Source organism: Periplaneta americana, chromosome 7 (assembly GCF_040183065.1).
Source record: "Periplaneta americana isolate PAMFEO1 chromosome 7, P.americana_PAMFEO1_priV1, whole genome shotgun sequence".
NCBI classification, from domain to species: domain Eukaryota; kingdom Metazoa; phylum Arthropoda; class Insecta; order Blattodea; family Blattidae; genus Periplaneta; species Periplaneta americana.
In genome coordinates this window covers 10,843,077-10,862,411 of record NC_091123.1, presented here as the reverse complement: position 1 = coordinate 10,862,411, position 19,335 = coordinate 10,843,077, and the positions used below count along the sequence as shown (strand labels likewise).

The window sequence follows — 19,335 nt, the reverse complement described above, 5'->3', positions numbered from 1 at the left end:
GAAGGACTTCAGTAGTACATAGAAGTAACATTCTGGTAAGACACTGCAATACTCACAGCTTTGTTAGTTATGATGCAGAACTCTTTCTGCGGTGATATTCTTCTTTCTTCTGCGGAGATCTTCTTTCTTCTGCGGAGATATTCTTCTGTGGACCACCTGGGGCACGGCAGCCTGACGTCCAGGTGGTACACCAGTTGACTCTGCAGTTCTTCCTTAGAGGCAACAAAACAAAACGGGTGAAACGTAGTTGAATAGTTACAAGAAGGACTTCAGTAGTACATAGAAGTAACATTCTGGTAAGACACTGCAATACTCACAGCTTTGTTAGTTATGATGCAGAACTCTTTCTGCGGTGATATTCTTCTTTCTTCTGCGGAGATCTTCTTTCTTATGCGGAGATATTCTTCTTTCTTCTGCGGAGATATTCTTCTGTGGACCACCTGGGGCACGGCAGCCTGACGTCCAGGTGGTACACCAGTTGACTCTGCAGTTCTTCCTTAGAGGCAACAAAACAAAACGGGTGAAATGTAGTTGAATAGTTACAAGAAGGACTTCAGTAGTACACAGAAGTAACATTCTGGTAAGACACTGCAATGCTCACAGCTTTGTTAGTTATGATACAGAACTCTTTCTGCGGTGATATTCTTCTTTCTTCTGCGGTGATATTCTTCTTTCTTCTGCGGTGATATTCTTCTTTCTTCTGCGCAGATATTCTTCTTTCTTCTGCGGAGATATTCTTCCGTGGACCACCTGGGGCACGGCAGCCTGACGTCCAGGTGATACACCAGTTGACTCTGCAGTTCTTCCTTAAAGGCAACAAACAAAACGGGTGAAATGAAGTTGAACAGTTACAAGGACTTCAGTAGTACACAGAAGTAACATTCTGGTATGACAATGCAATACTCACAGCTTTGTTAGTTACGATGCAGAACTCAACATTGGCTCGACGTGACGCTTCTGCACAGCGCTGGGTAGGTATTCTTCTGCGGAGATATTCTTCTCCGGAGGTATTCTTCTTTCTTCTGCGGTGATATTCTTCTTTCTTCTGCGGTGATATTCTTCTTTCTTCTGCGCAGATATTCTTCTTTCTTCTGCGGAGATATTTTTCCGTGGACCACCTGGGGCACGGCAGCCTGACGTCCAGTTGATACACCAGTTGACTCTGCAGTTCTTCCTTAGAGGCAACAAAACAAAACGGGTGAAATGTAGTTGAACAGTTACAAGGACTTCAGTAGTACACAGAAGTAACATTCTAACATTCTGGTAAGACAATGCAATACTCACAGCTTTGTTAGTTACGATGCAGAACTCAACATTGGCTCGACGTGACGCATCTGCACAGCGCTGGGTAGGTATTCTTCTGCGGAGATATTCTTCTCCGGAAGTATTCTTCTCCGGAGGTATTCTTCTCCGGAGATATTCTTCTTTCTTCTGCGGAGATATTCTTCTTTCTTCTGCGGAGGTATTCTTTTTTCTTCTGCGGAGATATTTTTCTTTCTTATGCAGAGGTATTCTTCTGCGGAGATATTCTTCTGCGCAGGTATTCTTCTGCGGAGCGTCTGGGGCATGGCAGCCTGAGTTCAGGTGATACAGCAGTTGATTTTGCAGTTCCCCCTTAGAGGCAACAAAACAAAACGGATGCAATGTAGTTGACCAGTTACATCAAGAATTTCAGTAGTACACAGAAGTAAATTCTGGTAAGACACTGCAATACTCACAGCTTTGTTAGTTACGATGCAGCACTTCACCAATCACAGCCACAGCTCTGGGTCAATGTGACACATCCGCACAGCGTTGGGCAAGGCAGTCAAATTCTTGCATGGGCATCTGGGGCACGGCAGGCTGACGTTCAGGGGCTTTTCTATAGCACTCAACACTGGAACTTCCAACGTACATTTGTGAGAGGTTATTTTAGGCTTTAAGTCTGTATGTATTTATTTACACTGCAAATGACCAAATACCGACTGGCAGTAGTAACTTCATTATAATTAATGACAGTTAAATAACCTAATTTTCCATTACAACCTGCATATATGACACACACATTGTTAATGAGGGGCGCGTGGTAGTGTCGCGGTTAGGGTGTAATGCTACAAAGCCGGAAGGTCGCGGGTTCGATAGGACACGACTGCCTGGCAGAATATTTATATAAACTGGGTGTCATTTGTAATGAGAAAAATTATATTACGAATTGAGAACATTTAAATGTTTGTAAAAAAACTTGCAAATTTTAAATCTTCTATTGGGGACTTTGACCTGTTCTGCCAGAAACCAAATGATGTTGAATCAATCTGATTGAGCATTAAATACATACATATTACGGTATATTTATTAATATTATACTATGTTCTAATAGAACATATTCATGAATACTTTTATAAAATCTTTGAAACGTATATTTTTTTGCAGCCATCCAATTTTTAACAAATTTTAACTCGTTTAATTTTTCTATAATAAATTTTTTGAATCATTATTACTCTTATATAATAATCAGTCTGACCTCGATTTCTCCAATCGCAACGGGACCAAAAAAATAGTTCGACTTACAGAAATTTTGAGTCATTGAAATTTCATTCGAAATTTACAAAATAACGTACTGTGTGTCCTTCAAAGATTACCTGTACACACGGGATTATGTTTTACAAGGTATGTACTGGCAATCTGCTGGTAGTGCAACCATCGGGAGTGGTTAGCTCTTCTTCATCTTCTTCACCTCCGACAATGCAATATCTTCCCCGGACATCAGGGCGGGGGTGGTTAGCTCCTCTTCATCCTCTTCACCTCCAACACTGCAACATCTTCCCCGGACATCAGGGCGGGGGTGGTTAGCTCCTCTTCATCCTCTTCACCTCCAACACTACAACATATTCCCCGGACATCAGGGCGGGGGTGGTTAGCTCCTCTTCATCCTCTTCACCTCCGACACTGCAACATCTTCCCCGGACATCAGGGCGGGGTGGTTAGCTCCTCTTCATCCTCTTCACCTCCGACACTGCAACATCTTCCCCGGACATCATTGCGGGGATGGTTAGCTCCTCTTCATCCTCTTCACCTCCGACACTGCAACATCTTCCCCGGACATCAGGGCGGGGATGGTTAGCTCCTCTTCATCCTCTTCACCTCAGACACTGCAGCACCTTCCCCGGACGTAACTTTCTGCACAATTCCGTTTCTAGTCATCCTGAACCATCTTGAAAAGTTTCGCAACCGAATTCGTGGGCGAAGTAGCCCAGCAGTAATTGGAACACTTCACCCACAGAACACAGGACAGTACTTATCATTCAGCAAGACACATCAGTACTGAAAACTAAACTACTACCGTGAAAACGAATATCTGTTCATCTCAGGCGCTATAGAATTCAAGATATTGGGATCAAAATTTTGCTTCTAGATATAGAATTTACCTACGTCAGTTCGAATTTTCTAAGTCACGACCAAATTATACGTACTTCACGTGTTAATAATCATCGATAAGTCGAAATCCGTTCTTTGTTTCCTACATTTGATTTTAAAATCATGATTGTTTCCCACATTTGATTTTAAAATCATGATTGTTCCTACCATTATTATTAATTGTCATTATTGAGTGTAATTATTTACCACTGCCACCGGGTATTTACTCATTTGCAGTGTGCATAAACATACATACATACATACATACATACATACATACATACGACACATACCATACCATACAATACATACCATACATACATACATACATACATACATACATACATACATACATACATACATACATACATACATACATACATACATACATACATACATACATACATACATAGTCTTATATGACATAACAACATAAAAACATTCTTCTAATAGAGACTATGTGACCTGCCAGGCCGAATTACTTGCCTGAAGCTTCGAGGAATGGATGAAATCAAATGTCGATACTGTATGCCAGGCTACTTGAATTTGAGCCACAAAACTTCTTTTGTTCTGCGTTGATTTGCAGGCCACTTCGACATCATTTCTATCTTCACTTCTGGTCATAAAATTTCAATGGGATTGGAATCGGGTGAGCAGGGAGACAGTTTCCACACATTCTTCGAAAAACTCTTCGCTGTTGCGTGCTATAGAAAGCACCGTCCAGGCTATTGTACCTAAATGGTAAAAAACAAATCTGGTGCATTGGCCGGTTATGAGAAATATTCCAATACTACAAAGAAGTAATATTCCAGTCAGACAATGCAATACTCACGGCATTGTTAGCTAAGATGCAGAACTCCACCAGTTACAGACACAGCCCTGGGTCCACGCATAGGCGGAGAGAGAACGGTTTCGGCCACGTTTGGGAGGACAGTGCCCCATGCTCCCCCATAACTCCGCTTATGGGTCCACGTGATGCACTGATACAGTGTTGGACATCTGTGGCACGGCATGCTGACGTACACGGGCTTTTCTACAGGACACGACACTGAAACTTCCAACTTGGATTTTTCTTAGTTCTTATGTATGGAAATTTGTGACAAGGTAGGTGAGGTTAGTTTAGGCTTTTGATGTGTTCATCTTACTTCCGTTTTTATTTAACAAAATACCTTCAGCACGCCGGTTATTTTAACATTCAAATCATTGAAGTTGTGGAATTGATATCAAACACAGAAACGAAATATAAGCTTTTTTTTCATCTAATACTAATAAAAATAAATAATGATGGTACAAATCCAAACAAAAATAAATGGTCTTATATGAAAAAACAACAACAACAAACATTCTTCTAATAGAGAGTATGTGACCTGCTAGGTCGAATTACTTGCCTGAATCTTCGAGGCATGGATGAAGTCAAAGGAGGATACTTTATGCCAGGCTACTTGAATTTGAGCCAAAAGGCGTCCTTCGTTCTGCGTTGATTTGCAGGCCACTTCGACATCATTTCTTTCTTCATCTCTGGTCGTACATTTTCAATGAGATTGGAGTCGGGTGAGAAGGGAGACAGTTTCCACATTTTCGTCAATAAAGGATTCGCTGTTTCGTGCTATAGAAAGCACCGTCCAGGCGGTACACCAGTTGATTCTGCTGTTCTACCTAAGGGGTAACAATACAAATCCGATGCATTGGCAAATTATGAAAAATATCCCAATACTACAAAGAAGTAATATTCCGGTCAGACAAAGCAATACTCACAGCATTGTTAGCTATGATGCACAACTCCACCAGTTACAGACACAGCCCTGGGTCCACGCATAGGCGGAGAGAGAACGGTTTCGGCCACGTTTGGGAGGACAGTGCCTCCCATGCTCCCCATAACTCCGCCTATGGGTCCACGTGATGCACTGATACAGTGTTGGACATCTGTGGCACTGCATGCTGACGTACACGGGCTTTTCTACAGGACACGACACTGAAACTTCCAACTTGCATTTTTATTAGTTCTGGTGTATGGAAATTTGTGAGAAATTAGGTGAGGTTAGTTTAGGCTTTTGGTGTCTCCATCTTATTTCTATTTTATTTAACAAAACACCTTTACCATGCCGATTACTGTACTTTTTAAAAATTTCAATCATTGAAGTTGTGGCATTGATATGCACACACAAAAAAGAAAGATAAACTTTTTTTCATCTAATATTAATTCAAATATAAAGCGAAAGAAAAAAATCCAACAAAATAAATAGTCGTATATGAAAAAACAACAAAAAAACCTTCTTCTAATAGATACTATGTGACCTGCCAGGCAGAATTACTTGCCTGAAGCTTCGAGGCATGGATGAAATAAAATGTCGATAATGTATGCCAGGCTACTTGAATTTGAACCACAAGACGTCCTTTGTCCTGCGTTGATTTGCAGGCCACTTCGACATTTCTTTCTTCACCTCTGGTCGTACATTTTCAATGGGATTGGAATCGTGTGAGAAGAGAGACAGTTTCCACATTTTCGTCAAAAAAGGATTTGCTGTTGCGTGCTATAGAAAGCACTGTCCAGGTGGTACACCAGTTGATTCTGCTGTTCTATCTAAGTGGTAACAAAACAAATCTGGTGCATTGGCCGGTTATGACAAATGTCCCAATACTACAAAGAAGTAATATTCCGGTCAGACAATGCAATACTCACCATAGACAAATAAATAGAGATACTCACAGCATCGTTAGCTATGATGCAGAACTCCGCCAGTTACAGCCACAGGCCTGGGTCCACGCATAGGCGGAGAGAGGACAGTTTCGGCCACGTTTAGGAGGACAGTGCCTCCCATGCTCTCCATAACTCCGCTTATGGGTCCACGTGATGCACTGATACAGTGTTAGACATCTGTGCCACGGCATGCTGACGTACACGGGCTTTTCTACAGGACACAACACTGAAACTTCCAACTTGCATTTTTATTAGTTCTGGTGTATGAAAATTTATGAGAAGTTAGATGAGGTTAGTTTAGGCTTTTGTTGTCTCCATCTTATTTCTGTTTTTATTTTACCTTCAGCATGCTGGTTATTTTTAACATTTAAATCATTGAAGTTGTGACACTGATGTGCACACACAAAATCTAAAGATATTTTTTTTTTCATCTAATACTAATGAAAATAAATAATGAAGGAACAAATCCAAACAAAAATAAATAGTCTTGTATGAAAAAAAAATCATCTAATACAGAGTATGTGACCTGCCAGGTCGAATTACTTGCCTCAATCTTCGAGGCAAGGATGAATCAAATGTCGATACTGCAGCCCAGGCTTCTTGAATTTGAGCCACAAGGCGTCCTTTGTCCTATGCCGATTTGCAGGCCACTTCGACATCATTTCTTTCTTCACCTCTGGCCTTACATTTTCAATGGGATTGAAATCGGGTGAGCAGGGAGACAGTTTCGACACTTTCGTCAAGAAAAAGGCTTCGCTGTTGCGTGCTATAGAAAACACCGTCCAGGCAGTACACCAGTTGATTCTTCTGTACTATCTACTGGGTAATAAAACAGACCAAGTCCACTGGCCGGTTATGACAAATATTCCAATACTACAAAGAAGTAATATTCCGGTCACACAATGCAATACTCACAGCATTGTCAGCTATCATGCAGAACTCCACCAATTACAGCCACAGGCCTGGGTCCACGCATAGGTGAAGAGAGAACTGTTTCGGCCACGTTTGGGAGGACAGTGCCTATGCTCTCCCATAACTCCGCCTGTGGGTCCACGAGATGCACTGATACAGTGTTCGATATCTGTGGCACGGCATGCTGACGTACACGGACTTTTCTACAGGACACAACACTGAAACTTCCAACTTGCATTTTTATTAGTTCTGATGTATGAAAATTTGTGAGAAATCAGGTGAGGTTAGTTTAGGCTTTTGGTGTCTCCATCTTATTTCTATTTTTATTTAACAAAACACCTTTAGCATGCCGGTTACTGTACTTTTTAAAAATTTCAAACATTGAAGTTGTGGCATTGATATGCACACACAAAAAAAAAAAGAAAAACTTTTTTCATCTGATACTAATTCAAATATAAAATGAAAGAAAAAATCCAACAAAATAAATAGTCGTATATGAAAAAACAACAAAAAACCTTCTTCTAATAGAGACTATGTGACCTGCCAGGTCGAATTACTTGCCTGAAGCTTCGAGGCATGGATGAAATCAAATGTCGATACTGTATGCCAGGCTACTTGAATTTGAGCCACAAAACTTCCTTTGTCCTGTGTTGATTTGCAGGTCACTTCGACATCATTTCTTTCTTCACCTCTGGTCGTACATTTTCAATGAGTTTGGAATCGGGTGAGCAAGGAGACAGTTTGCACATTTTCGTCAAAAAAGGATTTCCTGTTGCGTGCTATAGAGAGCACTGTCCAGGTGGTACACCAGTTGATTCTGCTGTTCTACCTAAGGGTAACAATACAAATCCGATGCATTGGCCAATTATGACAAATATCCCAATACTACAAAGAAGTAATATTCCGGTCACACAATGCAATACTCACAGCATTGTCAGCTATCATGCAGAACTCCACCAATTACAGCCACAGGCCTGGGTCCACGCATAGGTGAAGAGAGAACCGTTTCAGCCACGTTTGGGGGGACAGTGCCCCCATGCTTCCCCATAACTCCGCTTATGGGTCCACGAGATGCACTGATACAGTGTTCGACATCTGTGGCACGGCATGCTGACGTACACGGACTTTTCTACAGGACACGACACTGAAACTTCCAACTTGCATTTTTATTAGTTCTGATGTATGAAAATTTGTGAGAAGTTTGGTGAGGTTAGTTTAGGCTTTTGGTGTCTCCATCTTATTTCTATTTTTATTTAACAAAACACCTTTAGCATGCCGGTTACTGTACTTTTTATTTTTAATTTCAATCATTGAAGTTGTGGCATTGATATGCACACACAAAAACGAAAGATAAGCTTTTTTTCATCTAATACTAATGAAAATAAATAATGAAGGAACAAATCCCAACAAACATAAATAGTCTTGTATGAAAAAAAAGTATTCATCTAATACAGATAATGTAACCTGCCAGGCCGAATTACTTGCCTGAAACTTTGAGGCATGGATGAAATCAAATGTCGATACTGTATCCCAGGCTTCTTGAATTTGAGCCACAAGAGTCTTTTTCCTGCGTTGATTTGCAGACCACTTCGACATCATTTCTGTCTTCACCTCTGTCTGGCCTTACATTATCAATGGGATTGGAATCGGGTGAGCAAGGAGACAGTTTTCGACAAAAATGGCTTCGCTGTTGCGTGCTATAGAAAGCGGTACATCAGTTGATTCTGCTGTTCTATCTAAGGGGTAACAAAACAAATCTGGTGAAGTGGCCGGTTATGACAAATATTCCAACACTACAAAGAAGTAATATTCTGGTCGTACAAAGCAATACTCACAGAATTGTTAGCTATGATGCAGGACTCCACCAGTTACAGCCACAGGCCTGAGTCCACACATAGGTGGAGAGAGAACCATTTCGGCCAAGTTTGGGAGGACAATGCCCCCCCCCCATGTCCTCCCATAAAAATCCGCCTGTGGGTCCACGTGATGCACTGGTACAGTGTTGGGCATCTGTGGCACGGCATGCTGACGTACACGGGCTTTTCTACAGGAGGGGACACTGAAACTTCCAACGTGCAGTTTTATTAGTTCTGGTGTATGGAAATTTGTGAGAACGTAGGTAAGCTTACTTTAGGCTTACTTCTATTTTTTTGTTTAACAAAATACCTTTAGCATGCCGGTTATTGTATTTTTTTTTTAACATTTAAATCATTGAAGTTGTGGCATTGATGTGCACTAGGGTGTATCGAAATCGGTGGTTAAATTTTTTTTAAGAGATTAGAAAAATTGGGGGTCTAAGAGTTGTCTTATGAGTTAATTATTGTCTCTAACAAATTTTGTGCTCATACGAAAATTTTTAGCCCGGGCGCTTTACCTTTAAAGTTTAAGAATTTTATCTAAATCTTTATTTAAATAACTTCACATTTTTTTGCTTGTTACAGACTGTAATATTAATACATATTTTTTTAATTTTCTGTTACGTACTTTAGAAATGTTAGTATTACTTAAGTACCCAGATAACTGAACAGAACTCTTAACAATGTTTACAGGCTGTAACAACCAAAAACTCACCACGGGATAGTGGCTGCTATCGAGTTCCTTCTTTCCGTAGAAATAAATACCCAGGGGAAATCTTGTTTCTTCTAATTCGTTCTTAAGGCAGCACTACAATTTTTCTTTACCTCTCGCTGAATTTTCCTTTTATGTATTAAATTGCTTTCGTCCTCTTTAGATACTATTTTAAGATCTTCTAGCACTACAGAGGCAATTGACGCTACTTTTATTACTGATAACCCGTTTTATCGGTAATTTTAAAAACTTTTGGCAGAGGAATTCTCAACTGCAAAGTGCATTTTCAATTTGCAGGTCTTGATATAGATTTAAGTGGATATTTCCAATTGAAATCCGAAGAATTATTTTCTCCCGATGAGCTGCTCTGTTGTAGGGCACACTCTGGAGAAATAGATGGCAGCTCTTCTTTTCTTTACATTTCAGTGATCTGTTTTCCTCTTGTTGTTGCGGGCTTTTTTGTTACATTGTCCAGACTTCCAATCGTCATTTTTCTACATGTCTGTTTGACCAGGAAATTCCTTTCTTTTTTTTCTGGTATTTTTTCGTATTTCCAGTTCGCAAAGTCAAGGCATTTGCATGTTGCAACATCAATTAATCTTAGGCTGTTACGTCTAATACAGTCCAGTTTAGATTCATTAGATTTCCTGCTTTTTCTTGTTTTTAATAAATTCTTCACTTTATTATGATAATAATTTAATATCACATCTGATATTGTTTTCATGGAAATGAATAACAGGGATCGAGGCGTGTTTCCATGTACTCACTACTTTATCTGCAACTTTTTCTGCAACTGCACTCACTGCAGGTTCTTTACTTCCTTCACCTTTTAATTCTATGCGCGTGAAGAGATAATACCTTATTACATCTCGCTAAGTCGGGAGTGTTTTGTTATCCAATTATTTTGGGGCACCAAAAGTATCCTCCGCTCTGACAGATTCTTCTTTCTTGTTCTCACTGGTGAAGATTTCACCATTAGAAGTAATACGCAACACTCAAAACACACATGCAATGCACTACAAGCAAAGGCTCAAGAGAAACTGACGAACAGAAAGCAGGGAAATTGTGACAGAAAGCAGAAAAGATAACTACCCCTTATTTTTACACGCTCCCTACATCTACACAATACGCACCCTGATTTGAAGTATATTGCGTTGCCAGTTTGGAAGTGTCTATTCAGTCATCTATACAAACATTTGTAATATCTGAACGTCCTTACAGAATGTATTCAGTATTACAGAATGTATTTTTTTTTTCAAGTTTTTGGTGAGTACTATAACACTTAGAAGGCTCTGCGCCTCGGTAAAAATTTAATCTAGAGCTCTAATTTTTTATGCACAATTGTTACATATAATGACAACTTTTCCGTACTAGATCTTTTTCAAACTCGTAATTTAATTTTTTCGATACACCTTAATGTGCACACACAAAAACGAAAGATAAACTTTTCCTTTTTTTCCATCTAATACTAATGAAAATAAATAATGAAGGAACAAATCCCAACAAAAATAGTCTTATATGAAAAACAACAAAAACATTCTTCTAATTGAGAGTATGTGACCTGCCAGGCCGAATTACTTGCCTGAAGCTTCGAGGCATGGATGAAATCAAATGTCGATACTGTATGACGGGCTTCTTGAATTTGAGCCACAAGGCGTCCTTTGTCTAGCGTTGATTTGCAGGCCACTTCGACATCATTTCTTTCTTTACCTCTGGTCGTACATTTTCAATGGAATTGGAATCGGGTGAGCAGAGAGACAGTTTCCACATTTTCGTCATAAAAAGGCTTCACTGTTGCGTGCTGTAGAAAGCCCCTTGCAGGTGGTTCACCAGTTGATTCTGCTGTTCTACCCAAGGGGAAATAAAACAAATCGGGGTCATTGTACCTGGCCGGTTATAACAAATAGGGCAAACTTGTCTAATTTCGTGACATGGCTAATTTCGTGATATTTCTTTTTAAATTTATCACAAAATTATACCAGCGGCAACTGTAACTTCGATGGTATAGTATAAATGACAGCAGATGTACTATCCCCTCCCCCAAGTTAAATTTGCGTCTCTTGACTGCAAGAGATGAGCGCTAGTAGTTCTAATTGCTCTAGTTGTTAGTATACAACCTACTGTTTCGTCTACGAGTGAGGTCATGTTACAAAAATAATGCAATGAGTGAAGGAATATATATGAATAGCTATTTGTTAAAAGGGCCTGAGTCACATTTTTTTCGCATATCACTTTCTTACCTTATAATGTTCTTTGAGCATTAAGACGTTGATTTATGTTAGAAGGACCAACAAATTTCCACTGTAAATGGCAAACTAGAGGCATTCAATATCGCGATTTTTGTTTTTTTTAGTAGGTTATTTTACCACGCTTTATCAACATCTTAGGTTATTTAGCGTCTGAATGAGATCAAGGTGATAATGCCGGTGAAATGAGTTCGGAGTCCAGCACCGAAAGTGACCCAGCTTGAGCGATTTTGTTGAAAGGGCAGAAATGTAGGACATGTGCCCTTTTAATAAACAAGAGAATGCACTTGGAAACTTAGATGTTGGCTAAACTTCATCAATTAAGTCATTTTAATTGAAGCTAATAATGAAGCTCGTGGTCATTGTTGCATACATGTGCTCCAGTCAACACATAGCTTTATAAGATGTGTACATGCTGTTGTGTTTAATATTTCATTGCAGTGAATTCTGACAGTGAAGTAGACGCTGTAGGTAATACTAATATTAAAAAAGGTAAGGGGCTTGCAAATCCAGGCATATACACACCTAAATTATGCTTCCAAAAGTGCAGCAGCTACAGAACTAGCTATTCGTGTCACGAAGTGACAAATCTTATGCAAAATCTATCAGAGGCCACAGTTTGAGCCTTGTGAAAGATTTTGCGAATATCAAACGAGCTCTACAAAAAGCATGATCGAATTTACAGCATATGGCAACTGATATACTTACTTACTTACTGGCTTTTAAGGAACCCGAAGGTTCATTGCCGCCCTCACATAAGCCCCCATAGGTCCCTATCATGCGCAAGATCAATCAATTCTCTATCATCATATCCCACCTCCCTCAAATCCATTTTAATATTATCTTCCCATCTACGTCTCGGCCTCCCTAAAGGTCTTTTTCCCTCCGGCCTCCCAACTAACACTCTATATGCATTTCTGGATTCGCTCATACGTGCTACATGTCCTGCCCATCTCAAACGTCTGGATTTAATGTTCCTAATTATGTCAGGTGAAGAATACAATGTGTGCAGTTCTGTGTTGTGTAACTTTCTCCATTCTCCTGTAACTTCATCCCTTTTAGCCCAAATATTTTCCTAAGCACTTTATTCTGAAACACCCTTACCCTATGTTCCTCTCTCAAAGTGAGAGTCCAAGTTTCACAACCTTAAAGAACAACCGATAATAGCTATAACTATTTTATAAATTCCAACTTTCATATTTTTTGACAGCAGACTGGATGATAAAAGCTTCTCAACCGAATAATAACAGGCATTTCCCATATTTATTCTGCGTTAAATTTCCTCCCGAGTATCATTTATATTTGTTACTGTTGCTCCCAGGTATTTGAATTTTTCCACCTCTTCAAAAGATAAATTTCCAATTTTTATATTTCCATTTCGTACAATATTCTCGTCACGAGACATAATCATATACTTTGTCTTTTCGGAATTTACTTCCAAACCTATCTCTTTACTTGCTTCAAGTAAAATTCCAGTATTTTCCCTAATCGTTTGTGGATTTTCTCTTAACTTATTCACGTCATCCGCATAGACAAGAAGCTGATGTAACCCGTTCTATTCCAGACCCTCTCTGTTATTCTGGACTTTCCTAATGGCATACTCTAGAGCAAAGTTAAAAAGTAAAGGTGATAGTGCATCTCCTTGCTTTAGCCCACAGTGAATTGGAAACGTATCTGACAGAAACTGACCTAAGTTATATGGACTCTGCTGTACGTTTCACTGAGACACATTTTAATTAATCGAACTAGTTTCTTGGGAATACCAAATTCAATAAGAATATCATATAAAACTTCTCTCTTAACCGAGTCATATGCGTTTTTGAAATCTATGAATAATTGATGCACTTTTGTTGATGTCGTACAAATTTTTGTCCAATAATCTTTTGAGAAGATTAACTAAATATGTAGATGAAATTATTGGGGATCATCAGTGTGGTTTTAGGCGTAATAGATCAACTATTGATCAGATATTTTGTATTCGACAGATAATGGAGAAAAAAATGGGAGTATGCAATTTTGTGTCTTAAACAAATTAAAACTTCGCAGAGGAAGCTCGTCTTTTTCTTGGCAAGTTCGACGAGAACCAGAAAGGACCAAAACAGCAGTCAATGAGAACGACATTTCCAGCTTCTCACGTGAGCTAAAGGGGTAGACAACGAAACAGCAAAGAAGATCTGTGCTTACAGGAAAGCCGAATGATTGCCTAATGATTTGTGCGGACGGCAAGCATGGAGGAAGATGAATTCAGTGCGTCAGTTATGAATAAGGAGCGGATTTCTATGTAATTAAATATTTTTCTTGCGTGTGATAAAACACAATTAACAAAGTTAAAAATTCCGAATGTCAAGTTTCAAGTTTAAAACCTGAATTTTATTTCACATAAAAACACATATTTTCACAAAAAATGTATATAAATACATATTTTCAGGAAATCTATTATAAACACATAAATCTTGGAGGTTTTTTACTTAAATAATTTTTTACAAGAACTTTTAAATATTTTCAAACTAAATCAATTATATCACTCAGAAGTACGTTATCTTTTTTAAGAATTCTTAGTTCTTTTAAGAATCCTTGGTTACTTCGTGTTTCTATGGGCTGTGTGGTGTATCCGTGATGCATTTTTGTAATAGTATCGCCTCAAGTTCTGAGGACTGCTAGGCAGCATATCAATGTTAATATATGAGAATAAATTAACATGGACAAGAAGGAGAGATCTTGCAACACATAATTAGGAATGTTTATTGTTGCTGAAGATGACTTCATTCTGCGCTTTGTTTGTGAAACACAAAGGATAAGGGCTCTGTTATAAACATTATTTAATTTAAACAAATCTCTCGCCTCTCGCTCATGCCTATATCTTGTTGTGATTCCCCGTTATCGGGCCATAAGCATAATCTGCGTATTGAACATGTGGTGGTGTCGCTATAGGAAGCTTTTCTCCGACATTGTCAGTCAGTAGCTGGAAACATTATTTACGATAAGACATGTGTATATTAGCCTCTTAAGATGCCGATAATCAAATCGAGTTTAAGATTGCGTCTTGAGCAATATGTAGGTGAATTTAAAAGCATTTTTACTTCCGACAGAAAAGTGTTATTTTGCCAACCATGTGGTAAATCAGTAAGTGCAGATCAGAGCTCTCAGGTAACCCAACATTTGTCTCGAAACAAGCACATTGCCGCTGCTTCACGTGTCCATTCATGGCAAAACAGTGGATATAAAAAATGTGTAAAGTTGCTCAAGTATTAGAGAGTGTGCCTGTAGGTGAAATTGATGGTGTAGGTGTTTGTGATATTCCTCTCTTTAAATATGCATGTCTAACGTCCTGTGTTGTGGAAAGATCGTTTTCACAGTATGTCGTTGTTCAGAGATAATCAGCATGCATTTGTGAAGGAGAATTTGGAAATGACCTTTGTTGTTCACTGCAATTCTCGAACAGCTACTAGCAACTGATACTCAAGTGTGATTGATGAGTACCTAGTAACATTTTTTTTTTCCAAGCTAAGTAAGGTATTTTTGTCATATTTTAAAAAAAAAATATTTTTTTTTTTCCATTTTTAGCAAATATTTTCGAACTTTTTAGCACATCTATACTAATAATAAATCTGTAAGCGAAATTTTTCTGGTAATTTTCGCTTTTCCAAAAATAATTGGTGTTAACATGTATAATTAATCATCCTGAAACCGAAAATCGCTTTTTTGACATTTTTGTTTGTATGTATGTCTGTCTGTCTGTCTGTCTCGATGTTTGTTACCTTTTCACGCGATAATGGATGAACGGATTTCGATGAAGATTGGAACACAAATTAAGTTCGTTGTAACCTAGATTTTAGACTATATGGCATTCAAAATACTTTATTTAAAAGCGGTGTTATAAGGGGGCCTGAATTAAATAAACCGAAATATCTCGCTTATTATTGATTTTTGTGAAAAATGTTACATAACAAAAATTTCTTTAAAAATGATTTCCGATAAGTTTCATTCCAGGCAAAATTTTGATAGGACTGATATTTAAGTCTGTCTGTCTGTCTGGATGTTTGTTACCTTTTCACGCGATAATGGCTGAACGGATTTCGATGAAAATTTGAATATAAATTAAGTTCGTTCTAACGTAGATTTTAGGCTATACAACATTAAAAATACTTTATTTAAAAGGGGGGTTATAAGGGGGCCTGAATTAAATAAACCGAAATATCTCGCTTATTATTGATTTTTGTGAAAAATGTTACATAACAAAAGTTTCTTTAAAAATCATTTCCGATAAGTTTTATTCCAGATAAAAGTTTGATAGGACTGATATTTAAGGATATACAAGAGTTTTAAAATAACAATACAATACATTTCCACCGCTCCCTCAGATTATAGTGCCGTTCCGTAACTGCTATGTGCAAAATATTAAATTTTTTAGTAGGAAGAAAAACAAATTTATTCATTCTATGGCAGTAGTGCATAGGAGATCGTGAATATTTACATTTTTACACAACCAACTCTATTAATTTGGAGTACCGGTAATTTATTAAAGGATGCATTCAAGACTAATTTAGAAAAATGTTAAACGAATTATATTTGCACCAAATAAGTGGTCTCTGGACCAAAATGATGGCATTTTAATTATTTAAATACAATTTAAATTAAGTAGCACATTGAACGATTTATTCTTCTATCAAACACGAATGTTCCCTGGACCCAATGTTCTATTTTAATTATGTAATTAATTTATATTTATTTGTAATAAGTGCAGCGGAGCGCACGGGTACAGCTAGTAAAAAATAAATATATTTACATTTTTTAGCACATAAAAATCCGCTCCCTAGTTATGAAACATGTCAAGGGCTCTCAAAATACTGTCCTTACACGTTGCACGTTTCGCGAGGTCGCTCGTGTGCGATAGTGTTCGCCGTTCCTGAACCAGACTCACACAGACCACTTGTGTTCTGTCCGAAATTGAAACCGTTTTGCCGTCATGTTATTAGAAACAGCAGCGGTAAACACGATAGTTGTTTGTTGCTTTTATAGTTTATTTAACGACGCTCGCAACTGCCGAGGTTATACCAGCGTCGCCGGTGTGCTGGAATTTTCTCCCGCAGGAATTCTTTTATGTGCCAGTAAATATACTTAAATGCCATCGAAACACGACAGTGTCATGCTTGTGTCTTTGTTTCGTCTCGGGTGTGTTTTATGAATACTGTGATATGTTAACTGTAAACCTCCGTTAATACGAACTCTGTTAAGACGAACATCTCTTTAATACGAACAATTTTCCCGGTCCCGGTTCAAATACAGTGATTGTAATGCATTTTTAAATGTCATATATAAAGTTTCCGTTAGCACTGTTACGTAGTTTATTGATGTATATGTACGAGAGAGAAAAAGAGAGAAAGATTGTTTTAAATTATGCCCTATTATAATTTGTAGTAGACCTACAGTTCAAGCCCTGTGCAATTCTGTCCGAAACATCGAGGATATGGATGTAACACTGTAACAAACATGCCTCCCGAAAATACCGGTACCTTTATTAATACTTGATTAAATGGCGATCTTACTCGTGTTAATTGTGTAAGCATGTGCGCCTTACAGCTGTTTCGGTGCTACTTGACACCATCATCAGAGACTTCTGTGTCTCGGCGCCATCTTAACTTCGCTGCCTGTTGTGTGGGTGCGTTCATATGATGAAGTGTTGTGTCAAATAGTGTGTGTGTTATGAAATTGATCTGTGTGTTGAGAATTTGATTAGGGTGTGTTTTAGTGTGTCTGTATATTTCATATTGTTCTAGTGTGTTGAGTTTTTGGTTTTTGGGTTGTATGTGTAGGATTTCCATGTCTGTATTTATGTTATTGTATGTGTGGTTAGCATTAGTTATGTGTTCGGCATATGTAGATGTATTGTGTCCTCTGGTTATTGCTTTAATGTGTTCTTTGTATCGAGTTTGGAATGATCTGCCTGTTGTCTAATGTAGAAACTGTCGCAACTATTGAATGTCAGTTTGTATACGCCTATGTGGTTGTATTTATTTGTTTGTGTTGTTTGTGTGTTGAGATGTCTTTGTAGTGTGTTTTCTGTTCTGTATGCTATGTTGTATTTCTGTTTTCTGAATGAGGATGCGATCTTGTGTGTGTTTTTGTTTTCGTATGTTAGTGTGATGTATTTCTTGTGTTCTTGTGTTTGTGTTGAGGATGGTGTCAAGTAGCACCGAAAAAGCTGTAAACCGCACATGCTTACACAATTAACACAAGTAAGAGCGCCATTTAATCAATTATTTATATTCAAGTGTTAAAAGTAGTGTACGAAAGATTCAACATGGACCTTTATTAAATGATCATATTCCGATATACTGCACCACGGTCAAGCTATAATGGAAGAGGAGGAGGACGTAAACGATGTCCACCATAACCCTGTTATATGGAGATTCTACGCTTTTGCTTTGCCCCCCCCCCCGCCACAAGAAAACTGTTCTCTCTGCCTATGAGTATTCCCCTGCGTTAACAAAAGAAAAAGTGGAAATCTAAAATGTAGCACAGTATTCACTTTTATGCAGCTTTCATTTCATCCCTAAATTATGAACCAAATTGATTTATACATGTAAATACTAGTATTAGGCATTCACATTACTTTAAGTTTAATTTGGTCAATATGAAAAACAATTATTATCACGAAAAAGCCTCCGCTGTACTCGCGGCAGCGAAACACGAACGCAGCGGGCTTCAGAGCAGGCTGAGATGACGTCACACGGCATCGAGTTGGCGACCACTGCTGTATACGGGCTATTCCATCTCAAATCGACCGAAATATAGAGAAAATTGACCTTGCAATTTTTAAATACAATGAAACTTTTTCTGTCCGTTGAAAACTGTGATACAATGCTTTGTGCAAAGTTTGAGGCATCAGAACTTCATAGTGTTTAAATTTAAAATATTTCAATTTATCGTATTTTCATAAAATTAGCAACTTTAAACTGTTGTGGCTCCGAAACCCTTTCACCCAATGATCAAAATCATGGTTTATTTTGATGCTGAAAAGTTAAAGTTTATATTGACAATTAAACATTTTTCTTACTTTTTATGGAAATGGAGAAATTTAGATTTTTCTTCATTAAGAGGCCTTTGCCCACGAAAAAAATATTTTTAAAATATATGATTAGATTCCGCATTGAAAGTACAAATAAACACATATTTTTTACTGGTGCAACGTTGATAAGAAAGTATTGAAAATATCAAATAAAGAAAATAAATAGTACGCGCGTGAACTAACCAGCTGACTGTGAGGCGGGAGATAGCCGAGGGAAGCAAGGCCAGTAGACATAAACACGTGACGTTTCGTCTAGTAGCGCATAGCTGGGCTAGCTTTATCACAGGTTTTCAAAACACAGGAGTAAAATGAAGCCCAACGCTCTCTTATCTTCATCTCTCGGCCAGTGCGTGCGGTACTGAGCCGTTCAAGTCCAGGCGTGTGAAAATAATTTATTTAATATCCTCGAAACTTATTGCCGTGACACTTAGCAAACAATGCCGAATCCC

General features: G+C 38.3%; 1 long non-coding RNA gene across 1 annotated transcript; it reads right to left on the bottom strand.

Annotated features, from left to right (window-relative positions):
* Positions 1 to 322: 322 nt before the first annotated feature.
* On the bottom strand, positions 323 to 3,641 carry LOC138702674 (uncharacterized). The gene is made up of 5 exons (XR_011332853.1): positions 1,719 to 3,641; positions 1,285 to 1,614; positions 908 to 1,174; positions 602 to 806; positions 323 to 496 (listed from the first exon to the last, which is right to left on the bottom strand). It is a non-coding gene; the product is annotated as an uncharacterized lncRNA (long non-coding RNA).
* Between the last annotated feature and the right edge of the window lie 15,694 nt (positions 3,642 to 19,335).